This window comes from Anoplophora glabripennis, unplaced genomic scaffold (assembly GCF_000390285.2).
Source record: "Anoplophora glabripennis isolate ALB-LARVAE unplaced genomic scaffold, Agla_2.0 scaffold429, whole genome shotgun sequence".
Lineage (NCBI taxonomy): Eukaryota > Metazoa > Arthropoda > Insecta > Coleoptera > Cerambycidae > Anoplophora > Anoplophora glabripennis.
In genome coordinates, this window is record NW_019416876.1 from 331089 (window position 1) to 346354 (window position 15266).

Consider the following 15266-nt stretch of genomic DNA (forward strand, 5'->3'; position numbering starts at 1 on the left):
CGTTCATTTCTAGGCCTTTTTTTTTATTCCCCGTGTGGCTGCCCTTAATTGCTGGTAATTGCAAAATATACTGTGGAGAGAGAGAGCCCCAATAGTACTGCAGTACAATACGAGCCCCAGGCACGGAGGCGAACGTGCAGGCGACAGACCAGGGCGAAGGTACCAGGACATCCGACCCAGGCGGCGAGGCTTCGCCCGCTTGTAACCTAAAAACACCGGACACAAGGTCTTATTCATTTCTCTACTCATTAATTAGTTAAATTATTGAACTATTATTTTCCCTTAAAGCCTTCTTTGTTCACTTAGTTACGACTGTAAACCTGCCAGTATATATACTAAAAGGGACTTCATTTTGCATATTTACCCTAGAGGTGTCTAGGACCCCGCGTATTTGTTTATGACCACCCCTCTCGGGGGTATTTTGACCTATTGCAGCCATATATTTGACCAATCTGCTATTCTTGGCTATTTCATGTTTTGTTATAACAATTGTTATTTGATAATTACTTATCATTAAAGTAGTTTGATTATTATACCTTTTTTTTTTTGCTATAATTTCTTGTAGTTTTATAACATAGCCTTGGTGCAACCGCAGAGATAGAGACTGCACCTCCACGCCCCATCTCCCTGAGCTACTGGACTCTCTGCAACCTTTGCACATTTTGCCATTAAGGCTATTGTATCTGGCAGTCTCGCCGTTTTTTTTTAGTATCCTACTATACCCAAGAGTGGGTGGACGTAGCAACATTTTATTGCACTTTCTGACGGGAGAAGGGTATATAGAATGATAATATCAAATAAATAACTCGAAAGAAGTGACGCTAAGTTGGCAAATTGCAAATAAGAGGCAAAATTACCCACGTGTTTTTCCACTTTTTTTACTGCCTATGACCTCTCGGAAAATTAGTCATTTTATGTTGTAAGCAATTAAATTACCTAAAATTTAAGGTAGGTACTGTTAGAAACACGCTAATTATCAGCGAATATTATAATATATTACATTAAATACAAGTTTTTAAATTATAATATAAAAGGTTTATAAAGCACTTAAAACAGCTAGTTAATAAGGGCGTCTGCCGNAAGTTTTCAAGTGCTACATTTCTGTAATGAAACAGAAACGTTTCTAGTTAATGTTTCAAATGTTTAGTAAAACATCTCATTTGCAACGTTTCATTTACGTTTCGTGTTTAGTGGGTTCCTTGTGTCTCATCTGCCCTAGCCGAGGAATTTTTTTATTTTACCCTTGCCTCTCGGGTTCAGTGCTCGCATTATCGGTCTTCGCTAGATTTCTAACACGGCCATTCCTGACTTTACAGTGTCCCACTCTAACAATATACAGGGAGACCAAATTGCTGGTACCTAGGGCAGAAAAACTAACAAGTATTCTGTAACAACGACAAGACTTTTTTTTGTAATATAAAACGAAGACTCTGAACCATTTATCACCAATCCGATTGCCAGTTCACACCTAATCTATACAAGAGAAATAAACCATGGAAAATATGAAATTATATGTAGGCATACACAAATAAAACAATAAATAAAAACAGAACATACATGCATAATACTTAAGAGCTAATAATATAAAGTAACTACACTAATTTGGGAGCTCCCGCGCTTCCAGGTAGAACTAAGACCAGGACTCTCACCAGCATAGTTCTCCTGTCAGGTGACTAAGACCGAGAAGCGCACTCGCATAACCCACCTGCCAGAGCAAAGACCAGGGGCCCAAGCCGCATTGCTCTCTCCAGAACCAGAAACCAGGACCCTAGCCTGTACTGTTCTGTTTACTTACGACGGGCTCAGCACAATAACTTATCCGCCGTCTCATATTCTCCGACTCTGCAGTCCTCTCGTATGGTATGGTGAACGAAGAGCACCAGGTATGTCCATGGCCTCATACCTGTCATTTCCCAAAACGTTTTGGTCATTTTGAATGACCCTCGTCAGTAGCGGCGCGTGAACATTGATTGAATGTGTTCTGCTTAGGTTTGTTACATGTGTTGAATTGAATTCCGGGATATTAAGTGCCCGGAGTCTCTAAATCGCGCCGCAGGCGAAAAATTTTAAAATTTTCAAAGTCGCGCGTTTTCCTGGCACTTCTGAATTTCAAGGAACAATGAATTTAAAATAAAATACAGATTTTCACAAGAATGATTTTTGAAATTGATACCTTTTTGAAATATCTATTTACGAATTACCTACTGTTGGTATAAAAAAATTGAAATAAACTAAATATATTTTATTAAATTATTGAATATTGTTTATAAACAAAAAAATCGTTTGTGAAATTTACCAACGATTCAACGAATTTTAATTTTCCTTGGCGTGTTATGATTTTTTCTTTATCTTTTTTTTTATATATGTACATTATATTATATTCCGGGAGTTATACGTGCAAATCCGAAATCCGGGACCATACAGCTAATTCCCGGTACAATCACAGAAAATCCCGGCCATGCCCATGTGGCTACATGTTCTTTTAATATGTCGTCAAAATCTGCACTAAAATTTATGAGTCCACGAAACACATCAGGGTTGTCCGAATTTTCTGTCTCGTCGTGTCCGCGAAGTACTAATTCGAAAGCTCCGCAAAATTTTATGCAATCTATGATTTTAGATAATACGTACATAACGATTTTTTATTACCTGTTCATTGTATTTCCGTATATTATCCCAATATGCAGAATCTAACTGACTTCTTATGTTTATTTTACCTAAAGACTTAATGACTTAAATCTTTCACACTGTATATTGTCCATGCTTTATCCCCACCGAAAAGTAAGCACGGAAAACAAAACAGTGTATTTTTTAAATCACACCCGCACACCCACTCTGCTTTTGTGTATACATTATTGTTAAATTGTCTTTATATTTATAACTTTTACTTCGGCTTGTTCCACTAACTTCAAAATTTAATTGTGGTGTTGGCCCACCTAATTCTTTTATTTTTAGTTTATCCCTCATAAGGCAGAGAACCAAATAAAGTTTTTTTTTAAACGAAAATACCACGTACGAAATATTACTGCATTTTGCATTTACTGCAGCAGTGGTGGATGTCGCTGTTGCAGCCGCAAAAGCCCCTATCTTCGTGTACTGGGTCACGTGCCTGATTAGCCAATAAAAACAAAGGACTCATCTAATTGTTGGCTGTGCACACATTTTGTATATGAGGTTGCATATATTAAGGAGCGTAGCTCGTCGCAATAAATAATAAAATAATATAAGCTCCTAGATTTATTTTATTTATTTTTATTTTTGGATTCTTTAAATATTTTGTTGATATTTAATATGATTAAATGTATAAAATTTTCTCTTATGGTAAAACCGCCACTGACCCTCGTGCAGCTGCTGACGGTGTTTGGATCAGCCGTAAGTCGTAGTAGAACCTCATTTCCCGTATATCGGTCCAATAATACGATTCCTATCAAAGCGACGTTTTTGTGCTTCTTGATGTTCAGCAGCTAATGCAGTCATATGGTCTCGAATGACAGTCGCATCTAAGGGTTGAACTTGCCACCGCACCGTTTAGGAGACCAGTGGTAGCAACGCGTAATCCCCTAGCTGTAAGTTTGGAACGTCTTTGTTCCATTCCGTATTAAACCCATTACCTAGAGCAGAAAAATCGAACAAGCAGCATTTGATAACCTGAAATCAATTTTTGCATGCTGTGACTATACTACTACTTCACCTATGAAAATATACAAGGGTACACGTGTGTAACAATAATAACAAAACAAATACACATTGAATAACATACCCAGGTGACCACTACCAATCTACCTGACCAGAGCAACTACTACTCAAATAATAAATACCTCCAAATTCCAGTCTACCTGCCCAGAGCAAATACCACTCTGCCAGAGCAAAACTCCGCTCTGTACCAGAACAAAGTATCAGAGATTTACCCTACAATGTTCTACGCTGTAATAATAAATACCTAATTATAATAAGATAATAACAATAAAATAATAGGAATAATAGTAAAGCATATATAATAAAATTAAAATAAAAAAATAAAAGTTAACCCTCCAGGTGACCAAATTCCACCTGACCAGAGCAAATACCACTCAAATAAAAAAATACTTCCAGGTGACCAAATTCCAGTATATCTGTCCAGAGCAAATACCACTCTGCCAGAGCAAAACTCCGCTCTGTACTAGAACAAAGTACCAGGGATCCACCCTGTTCAACTACAACAGCAACAACTACCATTTATTTACGTCATACAACAATGGATTAAATTCTGGAATAATATTTATGGTCAGAAATACATTACTCACGCCTGGATTCCGTTTTTCGACCAATCTTTCAGCACTAGGGTGACAGACTACCGCTCGTGTGCCTTTATAGGTCTGTTCCAACATGAGTCAGGAATTAATTTTGTCGATATATTCAGTGAAGACACATTTAGAACTTAGCTGGCAAAACATTTCGAACGGTTTGGAACCAACCCCTGACTCTTGTTGGAACAGACCTTATGCCTCCGCTTCCGGTCGGTGTCATGCACCGGGCTTGCAAATCCAAGCGCTGTCGCCTGGCCAACGCCCTGTCTTTGGGCGAACTTCCCTGCTCACCGGTTACCTGGAGTATCGCTCGCTCCAGCGCTGGCTAGGATGTCTGCCATACCTCTTGCTGTCGACATCCTCCTCCCAGACCTAGAGGTATCTCTTCGACGACGACGTCGGGTCAGGCTCCTACGGGTGACTCCACGCCTCGCACGCGAGCTTCGATGTCGCTCTATCGAACCTTACAAATTAATTTTATTTTCTTAAACACTTTGTCACACAAGTTCAGATCAGCGCACGAGTTCAAATCCCACTTTTTGATGTTAGAAACAGTACCTAGAGTCATTTTTCACTAATTTGTTAACTGTAAAATAAAGGTCGAACGAGGAAATATTAGTTTTCGAAAATTGCGCATTATTATTGCTTAAAGCGATGGATATTGATGAAATTTATGGAAAAGATGGTCAGCATGTGCCAATGACCAACATGTGTGTCAAACACAGATTCAATTGACTGTGAAATTGTTGCTCCAGCTATTTTTTAATTAATTTCGTTTGTATTTTGCAACTAATTGTTTAATTACTAAACGTTAGGTTCAAATTGATCGAAAAAGAAAAATTTCAAAAAGTTGAAATTAAGTTGCCCTTTACACCTAACAAAGTAGAACGTGCAAAATAGCGTTATAAACAAATTGTCCCAGGGTCAGGCAAAAACCGCTAGGGAATTTGCTCTTTTTGCATTAAATGGAGCTTATTTTTATGGTAATTTAAAAAAAGACCTACGCCTCTTTGTTCCCAAAATAGCGTTAATATAACGTTAATTGGACGTATCGGACCAGGATTTTAGAGACAATTAAGGAAGGGGTTAACCTTTTATTTTCAGGAAGTTTTACATTTATAGTTTATGTAATAAATGCGCTATATAGTAGCAGCTACTTAATTTCAACTTTTTGACATTTCTCCTTTTCAATACGTTTAATTGACTTAATTAGAACCTATTTTGCGATTAACTTCTAAAATTAACGTTTAGTTGCAAAAAGACGAAGGAAATTAATTAACAAATACTTGCAGCAACAATTTTACGGTCAATCGAATCGGATTCTGGCATACATGTTGGTCTTTGGATTGATCGTCTTTTCCATGAATTTCATCAAGATGCATCGCTTTTTGCAATAATGACGCGTAATTTTTGAAAACTGATTCTTCTCGCGATCGACCTTTATTTTACAGTTACAAATTGGTGAAATGTGACTTTAGATACCTCAAATTATAGGTAATTTAATTGCCTACAACACAAAATGATTAATTTTAATTTATTTTAATGTCGTACCCATAGATGTTTGTCAAGGTGTAGGGTAGTATAAATTAGCAGGCAAAAAAAAGCATAGCCTAATTTCTGGTAAGCTTCATGACCTTTACCTTTTTTTTTAGCTCCACTTCTTTCGAGTTACTTTTTTTATATTAGTATTCCATATACCCTTCTTCATCATAAAGTGCAATAAAATGTCTACTAATAATTTTTTCACGTTCAAACTCTAATTCGACTGGAATAAATAAAAAGGGATATTATATCGTCGCGATCTTAATAAACTTATCACTAGTGCTACACGTTAAATAGTTAATATTTCGATAGATAATCTATATGTTTCGGTTTCGAAAGCGGACTGGTACAGGTGCACTCACTTATGACCAGTATGTTTATATTTAAACCAGCGCTGAGGGTTTTCTACCTGTGAGCTGTGTTTATGTTTACAAACAAAATTACAAACCAGACTCATTAAAATCACAAATCATACAGTCGTCAATACTATAGAGAGAATTCTGGTAGAGAATGGGTGAAGCGGGACGCGGGGGGACCTAAGTTGGCAGTCCTTGTTATGTGCAGGGTCGGAAAGACCCCATGGTTCATCGGCCGTTACGTGAGAACGATAAAGTAAGTCATAGAAATCCGTGCGATAGAGAAAGATGGCAATAATGAGGGCGTCTAATAATCACCGCCCCTTTCGCCCTTCCACAAATAAGAAGTGGATCTTATTTGTGGAAGGGCGAAATGGGCGGTGACTATTAGAAGCCTTCATTATAGCCATCTTTCTCTATAACTTCCTTTATCGCTCTCACGTAACGGCCGATGAACCATGGGGACTTTCCGACCCTGTATATATATACAGGGTCGGAAAGTCCCCATGGTTCATCGGCCGTTACGTGAGAGCGATAAAGAAAGTCATAGAAATCCGTGCGATAGAGAAAGATGGCTATAATGAAGGCGTCTAATAGTCACCGCCCATTTCGCCCTTCCACAAATAAGAAGTGGATCTTATTTGTGGAAGGGCGAAATGGGCGGTGACTATTAGAAGCCTTCATTATAGCCATCTTTCTCTATAACTTCCTTTATCGCTCTCACGTAACGGCCGATGAACCATGGGGACTTTCCGACCCTGTATACATATACAGGGTCGGAAAGTCCCCATGGTTCATATACTATATATATATGTGACTATACATATTGTCACAGGTCAGATGTTAGATATGTGGTATAGGTATACGATGCTATGTACAAAGATGTTTAAATATCCTTGGCTATGTGATCGCTCGCACAGCTGATTCCTTTAACCTAAAATATTTATTTAGTTCCTTGTGGGTCGCTGCTCTAATAGAATCCGGTGATATAAGCAATTTTATTTGGGACACTAAAAAATAATGTGTATAGTACTCCAGTAACAACAAAGGAAAATTGTATGCATAGAGTAAGCGAAGCATTTGAACATCTGTCACCGAATTCTATTAGAGCAGCGACCCACAAAGAACTAATCCGAAGGTGTGAAAAATGTTTAGAAGTTGAGAAGTTGAAGGAAGACATTTTGAACATTTATTAAAATAAATTTGACAATTAAAAACCTGTCGATTGTTACTTACCTGCCACGGCCAACTTAAAATGTGCGAAACAAATGGAAACCATTTTAAGAAAAGGGAAATGTTTATTCGTAAATAAAATGAAAACCACTGGGTTTAGGTATAGGGAAACTTTAACAAAGTTACACTTAATTTTAGTGCAGAATGCGAATACATTAAAAAAATTAGGGGTTTCCATTTAAAAATTTCGAGTTTTCCACATTTTCTGAGCTTCATATTCAATATTTTTTTTGACCGCCGTGTATAAAAACTGGAAAAAATTCAGGTCAAATTCGATAAATTAGGTATTCCTCTACAAAATGTCTAATTTACACAAAAAAAATAAATCTTTGTTTCCGGGAAAACTAAATTTTGCTGAGTCTGCATCTGTCAATTTTTGCTTAAAAATCAAAATATCTCGGAAACGGTCAATCCTAAGCATGAAATGTGCTATATGTTTTCAACTTAAAAATTCCAAAAATGCAATAATATACAGGGGGTTCCGTTTAAAATAAGAAAGTTGGTATCGACTTCCGGTATAACCGGAAGTACGATGACCTTGAAAATATTTTAGCTTGGTAGGCCCCACGGTCTGTATCACACCATCACAATTTCAAAAAAAATCCTTTTAGCGGTGTCCCAGATATCCATCGATGGAGTTCGTGGTGGGACCTCCTGTATATACAATGGATAAACTATAAGAATATCCAATGAAAAACGGCAGTTTCACATAACAGTTGACTGTTATCGCAGCGATTCTTAAGACGTGGGGGATTTTCTACTGTGATAGATTTACTGCTATGTACTGATTGACTATACTTGTAAGTTTCAGTTTTATTTTTTTAAATGGCGCCGAATAAAAAGGTAGTGGTACATGGTGTTATTACTTGTTTAGTATTAATGAAAAAAAAAAAGTTATTATTGAAGAAACAGTTATTATCTAAACGAAAATACATGAAAAAAAAAGGTACTGGGTGAAAACACCATTATTAAACAGACCTCGTTTTGACTTGGACAGTAAATATTATCTGTGGCCGTCTCTGTACGTTGGCTATCATCAATTTTCTTTTTTTCTAATAAATACGTTGCTCTTATGGAATCTAGCTTTTTTTGAGAGTTCTTCACTTATACCTATTTTTTCAGCAATATTTGCAATTGCGGTTTTTCTTTTCATAATATTATTATAATCTGGTGACTTTACTTGACTTATGCTATTTTAATTTTTCAAATAAGAAACTGCGATAGCAAACGTAGAAATATTTCTAGTTGTCGCAGTAACTGGCATAACAGTCAACTGCGATCAAAGCGGTATGATTCACATCAATAGACACCTGACAGTGGAGATACGCCTACCTAACAGTCGCTGCGATAACAGTTGACTGTTATGTGAAACTGCCACTTAAGATATTTTCCAAACAGTTGAGTTGATCCAATAAAAAGACATTTTAATGAAATATTCAATATATGCACAATACCTACATACGTCTCACGCTCTCTATTCGACGGTCATCGATTCTCGGGTGGGTTTATTTTCTACACCAATCTTTTAAATAATTGTGTTTAAGAATCTAGCGCCTTTCAGTTTGTCATTTTACGTATAATTTTTTTTTTAGAGAATAAACATCTATAATATGTGAAGAGTCACCCCAACAAATAATGTAGACTGAACGTAATCAAAGTACTTAATACATTTTTAAAATATCCAAACCCAAAAATTTGCCTAAACGCCAAAGAACAAAGCAATGTTTTGCCAATTTATTCAATAATTCGTTAATATAATTTAGCCAAGATACGTTTAACTTATGGGGCGGTTTTCAGAAAGATTGAGCTCAATAGTTCTATTAGACCTAAGAAACAACCACTCTCAGACAAGGGTCAAGTAGGCGCCGTATACGTATTCAGAGGGTGGTCTGAGAAACTTTTTGTCGCGGGGACTAATAAATTTAGAAATCGGTAATTAGAACAAGACCATGAAATCCCGAAACACTTTGGTTAAAGTAACTCCTTAAAAACGTATCGCATTGTGACAGTCATCTGTTGCATCCGGTGGGCGAGGCGCACTATGGGTCAAACGGCATTTTTCTTATGTCAAACTCAAATATCTCGAAGAAGAATTAACGAATCGTTTTACATTTTTTTTTAAATTAAAGCTTATTTGATGCAGACTTAGGGAAAATTATAGCGAATGTCATTATCCCCTATTNAATTATTATCTAAACGAAAATACATGAAAAAAAAAGGTACTGGGTGAAAACACCATTATTAAACAGACCTCGTTTTGACTTGGACAGTAAATATTATCTGTGGCCGTCTCTGTACGTTGGCTATCATCAATTTTCTTTTTTTCTAATAAATACGTTGCTCTTATGGAATCTAGCTTTTTTTGAGAGTTCTTCACTTATACCTATTTTTTCAGCAATATTTGCAATTGCGGTTTTTCTTTTCATAATATTATTATAATCTGGTGACTTTACTTGACTTATGCTATTTTAATTTTTCAAATAAGAAACTGCGATAGCAAACGTAGAAATATTTCTAGTTGTCGCAGTAACTGGCATAACAGTCAACTGCGATCAAAGCGGTATGATTCACATCAATAGACACCTGACAGTGGAGATACGCCTACCTAACAGTCGCTGCGATAACAGTTGACTGTTATGTGAAACTGCCACTTAAGATATTTTCCAAACAGTTGAGTTGATCCAATAAAAAGACATTTTAATGAAATATTCAATATATGCACAATACCTACATACGTCTCACGCTCTCTATTCGACGGTCATCGATTCTCGGGTGGGTTTATTTTCTACACCAATCTTTTAAATAATTGTGTTTAAGAATCTAGCGCCTTTCAGTTTGTCATTTTACGTATAATTTTTTTTTTAGAGAATAAACATCTATAATATGTGAAGAGTCACCCCAACAAATAATGTAGACTGAACGTAATCAAAGTACTTAATACATTTTTAAAATATCCAAACCCAAAAATTTGCCTAAACGCCAAAGAACAAAGCAATGTTTTGCCAATTTATTCAATAATTCGTTAATATAATTTAGCCAAGATACGTTTAACTTATGGGGCGGTTTTCAGAAAGATTGAGCTCAATAGTTCTATTAGACCTAAGAAACAACCACTCTCAGACAAGGGTCAAGTAGGCGCCGTATACGTATTCAGAGGGTGGTCTGAGAAACTTTTTGTCGCGGGGACTAATAAATTTAGAAATCGGTAATTAGAACAAGACCATGAAATCCCGAAACACTTTGGTTAAAGTAACTCCTTAAAAACGTATCGCATTGTGACAGTCATCTGTTGCATCCGGTGGGCGAGGCGCACTATGGGTCAAACGGCATTTTTCTTATGTCAAACTCAAATATCTCGAAGAAGAATTAACGAATCGTTTTACATTTTTTTTAAAATTAAAGCTTATTTGATGCAGACTTAGGGAAAATTATAGCGAATGTCATTATCCCCTATTTTGGGGGTGGAAATAAAGGTGAATAGGAGAAAAAAGTGAAAATCGATTTTACTTGTTCAAAAATCTTATATCTTCGATACAGTGAAATTAAGACACATTGTGGTGGAATTAAAACAAGTTATGGAAAAAATTATGAAAATATTTTCATCCCTATTTTAGGGGTGAGGGTGTGGAAAAATAAAAATTAAAGAAAATACGCATAAAAGCATCACTAAAACAAAAAACTCCTTTTCATGAGCTGTTTTTATTATCCCCTGATTTAGGGGAAGAACTGAGATGTGGGGGATTGAATAATAAAATTCATCTGAAATATTACCAGAGTGTTTCAATTCTCTGAACTTAAATAACATGGTAGACCATTTTCTTATCATCTGTAAATTTCAGGATGATTTTTCATTATCCCTTACTTAAGGGAAATGGCAATTTGTGGTTAGGGATGGAATGTAAAAAGTCAAAGAAGGTATTTGTTGAGAATTTTTGTGGTCCCTAGATACGTAAAAGTTTATTTTTCGTCGTCAAACTTTAACTGTAGCTCTTTATTAGTCCGTGCTTTAAGGGTAGGAATAAGGGGTGGAGAGATTTTCATCACTTGGCAAAATAAAAAATCTGTCATTGGAAGGGGTTCGATGAATGTAAATATGATCACTGTTTTTAATCCTCTCTTACTTTATGGAGGTTTTTTATCACGTCCCCCTTAAAGGTGCAAATTAAGGTTGAGGGTTAAAAAATTAATATCTTAAAATAATTATTTGTTTGATTCATTTCCTCCCTTAAAATAGGGGATTATGAACAAAATGCTGAAAGGTTTCGTGCTCGTCGACGATAAACATCTTAATCGAAATTTTTGTTAAGGATAATAAAAGCCACTTCTGAGATAGGGGATGATTCTGAAATATAAGTTAGATCCGTTTTAAATGCATCCCCTATCGAAAATAGGGGATAATGAAAAAACATGTCAGATTAATGTTTAGTGAACATCAAAAACCTCCGATAATAGTTTTGTTGATTTTTGGTACTTCATATCGTCAATTCTTACTTCTACCCTTGAATAACAATAAAAAAAATAAATGTTTTCATGAATTGGTTAGCTTACTGTAAGAAAATACGTCTACTTACAGTAAGCAAACATTCATTTCTGTGTCAAAACGCAGTTTCTCTTATAACAATGCAATAAAATTACAGCTCTGAACACAATATATTGTACACGTATTGTTTTTATAATTTGTATATTTGTATATTTAAGTTCAGCAAATTGAAAGACTGGGAATATTTCAGATGAACTTTATTATTCAATACCCCCACTCCTCAGTTCTTTCCCTAAATCAGGGGATGATAAAAACAGCTCCTGAAAAGGAGTTTTTTGTTTTAGTGAGGCTTTTATTCGTGTTCAGCGCCAACAAAAACCTTTTATGCATAGTTTCTTTAATTTTAATTTTTCCACACCCTCACCCCTAATATAGGGTTGAAAATATTTTCATTCATTTTTCTATAACCTGTTTCAATTGAGCATTGATTCCACCATAATGTGTGTTAATTTCACTCTATTTATCGAAGATATAAGATTTTTGAACGAAGAAAATCGGTTTTCACTTTTTTCACCTATTCACCCTTCATTTCCACCCACAAAATAGGAGATGATGACATTCGCAATAATTTTCCCTAAATCTGCATCAAATAAGCTATAATTTAAAAAAAAATGTAAAACGATTCGTTAATTCTTCTTCGAGATATTTGATTTTGGCATAAAAAATGCCGTTTTACCCATAGTGGGGCGCCAGCCTAGTTTAGGATGGAAGAAAGAAATCCATATTTGTAATAATGTGCGAAACACGAGAAAGGTGCAGAGATTCTAAATTAAAATTAGTTGTTAAATTGAAAAGTGGAAAAGAAAGATAAGTATACGAAAAGCTGTTTTTTTTCGACGGGGTTTTTTCCCAGCTATATATAAATCAATAAAATGATAAGATTGACCAGTCCGTCTCGTATCGCTTGCGGTACGAGGTCACTAAAGAAAGGTGTAGGATTACTTGTATGTTCAGTTAGTCACAGAATTATTTATATAAATGTAAGTCCAGTCAATTAGGTAACTATTAATATGATATAATTAAGCCATTTCAACCCCCTATATTCATGAATCCCGCCAATAAGATAAGAATAGAAACTTCTGTACCCAAGAAATGGGCGTGTCGAAGAGAGGTATCGATTTCAGGAGAGATCTCCGAAAAAGGAGTTTCTCTTTGGATTCCACACTGGGCAGTTTTCTTAGTTTTAGAGTCTCGGGTTAATTTATTAATGTGCGTTCGAATCCGCTGTGTCTTCGTTATTTTGTTTATTTGTTTTGTTATTAAAAACCTTCCGCGGAGTTTTCTAAATTAAGTGTCCATCGAGTGAGAGTGGAATATCCTCTACAACCAATACTTGGATTATACTCTACGTGAGCGACGTACGATAAGTGTCTGAAATTCATTCTCTGAACGTACAACATTTCTAAGTTTCTACGTATTAATTAAAGTGTAGATGATAATTATAAACTCCCTTTCGAGAACTAAATGGTAAACTCTTTTGCAATCTAATATCGTTATGATACTGGTCATAGCCGTAGATAGATAAACAAAGAAATAACCCCTCATTTAACAAAATATTTCTTTATAACAGGATTAAATTAGTTATTGTACCAGTTAAAGTTCAACTATTATCTTTACAATAATTCGGTATACCAATCACAACTAAGTACAGCAATAGTTTCCGATTTAACTGCCATCTGCGAACAATGTTACAAATCTTTTTAAATTTCAATGATATTAATAAAAAGTAAGAATAAAAATGATCCTAAAGAACTTCTTTGAGGGATTCCCAATTGGTTATGCCTCAGTTATGAAAAATGTTGGCATTTAAGAGAACTTCTTGTGTTCTTCCTTGTAAATAACTATGAAGCCAGTTCGATCGACTATATTTCGAATACGCTCATCAATACGCTCAAAAGAACATTAGGAGCACGAACGTAATCCATGACAGTCCTCTACAACATCTATCTGCAGCAGATCTGCAAGATATAAAAAGGATTTGAAAAAATCGCGGTTGTTTCCAAAATCCCACTTGAAGCTGCGCAGACGACCCAATCATGCCAGAGACCTTCACAACGATGTAAGCAGACATGCAGACGAGCCCGACACTTCCGACATCAAGAACGCTCCACTTTCGAAATTTTCCCGAAATAGATTGACTTCATAATTCACTTCCCGCAAGACCTTCACGTCAAGATTAACTCTGTTAAGTTGCAGATACCAAACTTCAACCAAACAGCCAGAACAGGCATATACCAACCAGACTTCACAGTAGCATATGTATCGGAATCCACCTCGCTCGTGAACGGGGTGGATTCCGACGTGCACCCTTGTCATTTGCGCTCATTTAGCTAGGGCATAGACCCTGGTCAGAGTGTGATTCGCCTATTTTATTCATTATCTATTTTCCCTTGTTGACGGCCACAAAGCCCTACGTCAAGAAGGAACAAAATGAGATGTCAGGGAACCCGTTAACCACCGAATAGGCATCTGATGTTCTAGCACCGGGAGGTAAAGAAAGAACCCTGGATATTACAATCCCTCCAATCCCATAATGCGGGTCTAGCGGAAATGAGGCAAATCCGCGTCCTGGCACCCAACGTGGGGCCACACCAGGGGACGAACAACCTACCTTCCTAAGATCGCGACAAGGCGATCAACTTGGGGCCTTGTTCCTACATAAAGCTGAGACCTACGTCGTTCCACGACAATACCTTTCTAATTTGTTTAACAAAAGTGTATGATTAACTACATCGAAGGCCCTAGTAAAATCAAAAGAGTATGCATGTATGTCTTTATTTTCTATTGCATTTAATATAAATCTATATACCAGTAGTTAAGCAGTGGGCACTTTGGCTCACTTCAAGGTCACTCCAGGTCTCCAGCAGCAGCTCCAAGGTCATGCTGAAGAAGTGTCAATGGATCACCAGGAAGTCGGCATCGAGGAGCGTGACGTCAGGTGCGTGCATAAGCAGCGGCGGAGGGCAGCGGGGTGCAGGCACGTGAAGCGGCAGTGAGGTGCCGGCGTGTGGGGTAGCAGCGCGATGCCGGCTTCCGGCAGCGGATGCCCGCGTCATAGGGAGGAGCAGGCGGCCGGATACGGCCTACGATGCTGGAAGCCGGCAGTGGGCTGCGGGGGGCGGCGGCGGCAGCGGCACCGGTGACAGCCTCTTGGTATCAATCTTTTTGTTATAAGGTAGAAAATATAAGAAACGAGCGCGCGCGCGTGGGTTTAAGATAACAACATGATGATGTAACTTTCCTGGAATATGGCCACAGCTGTGTATGACTAATACCAGATAAGATGCTAATATAAACAAAAGCGGAGGC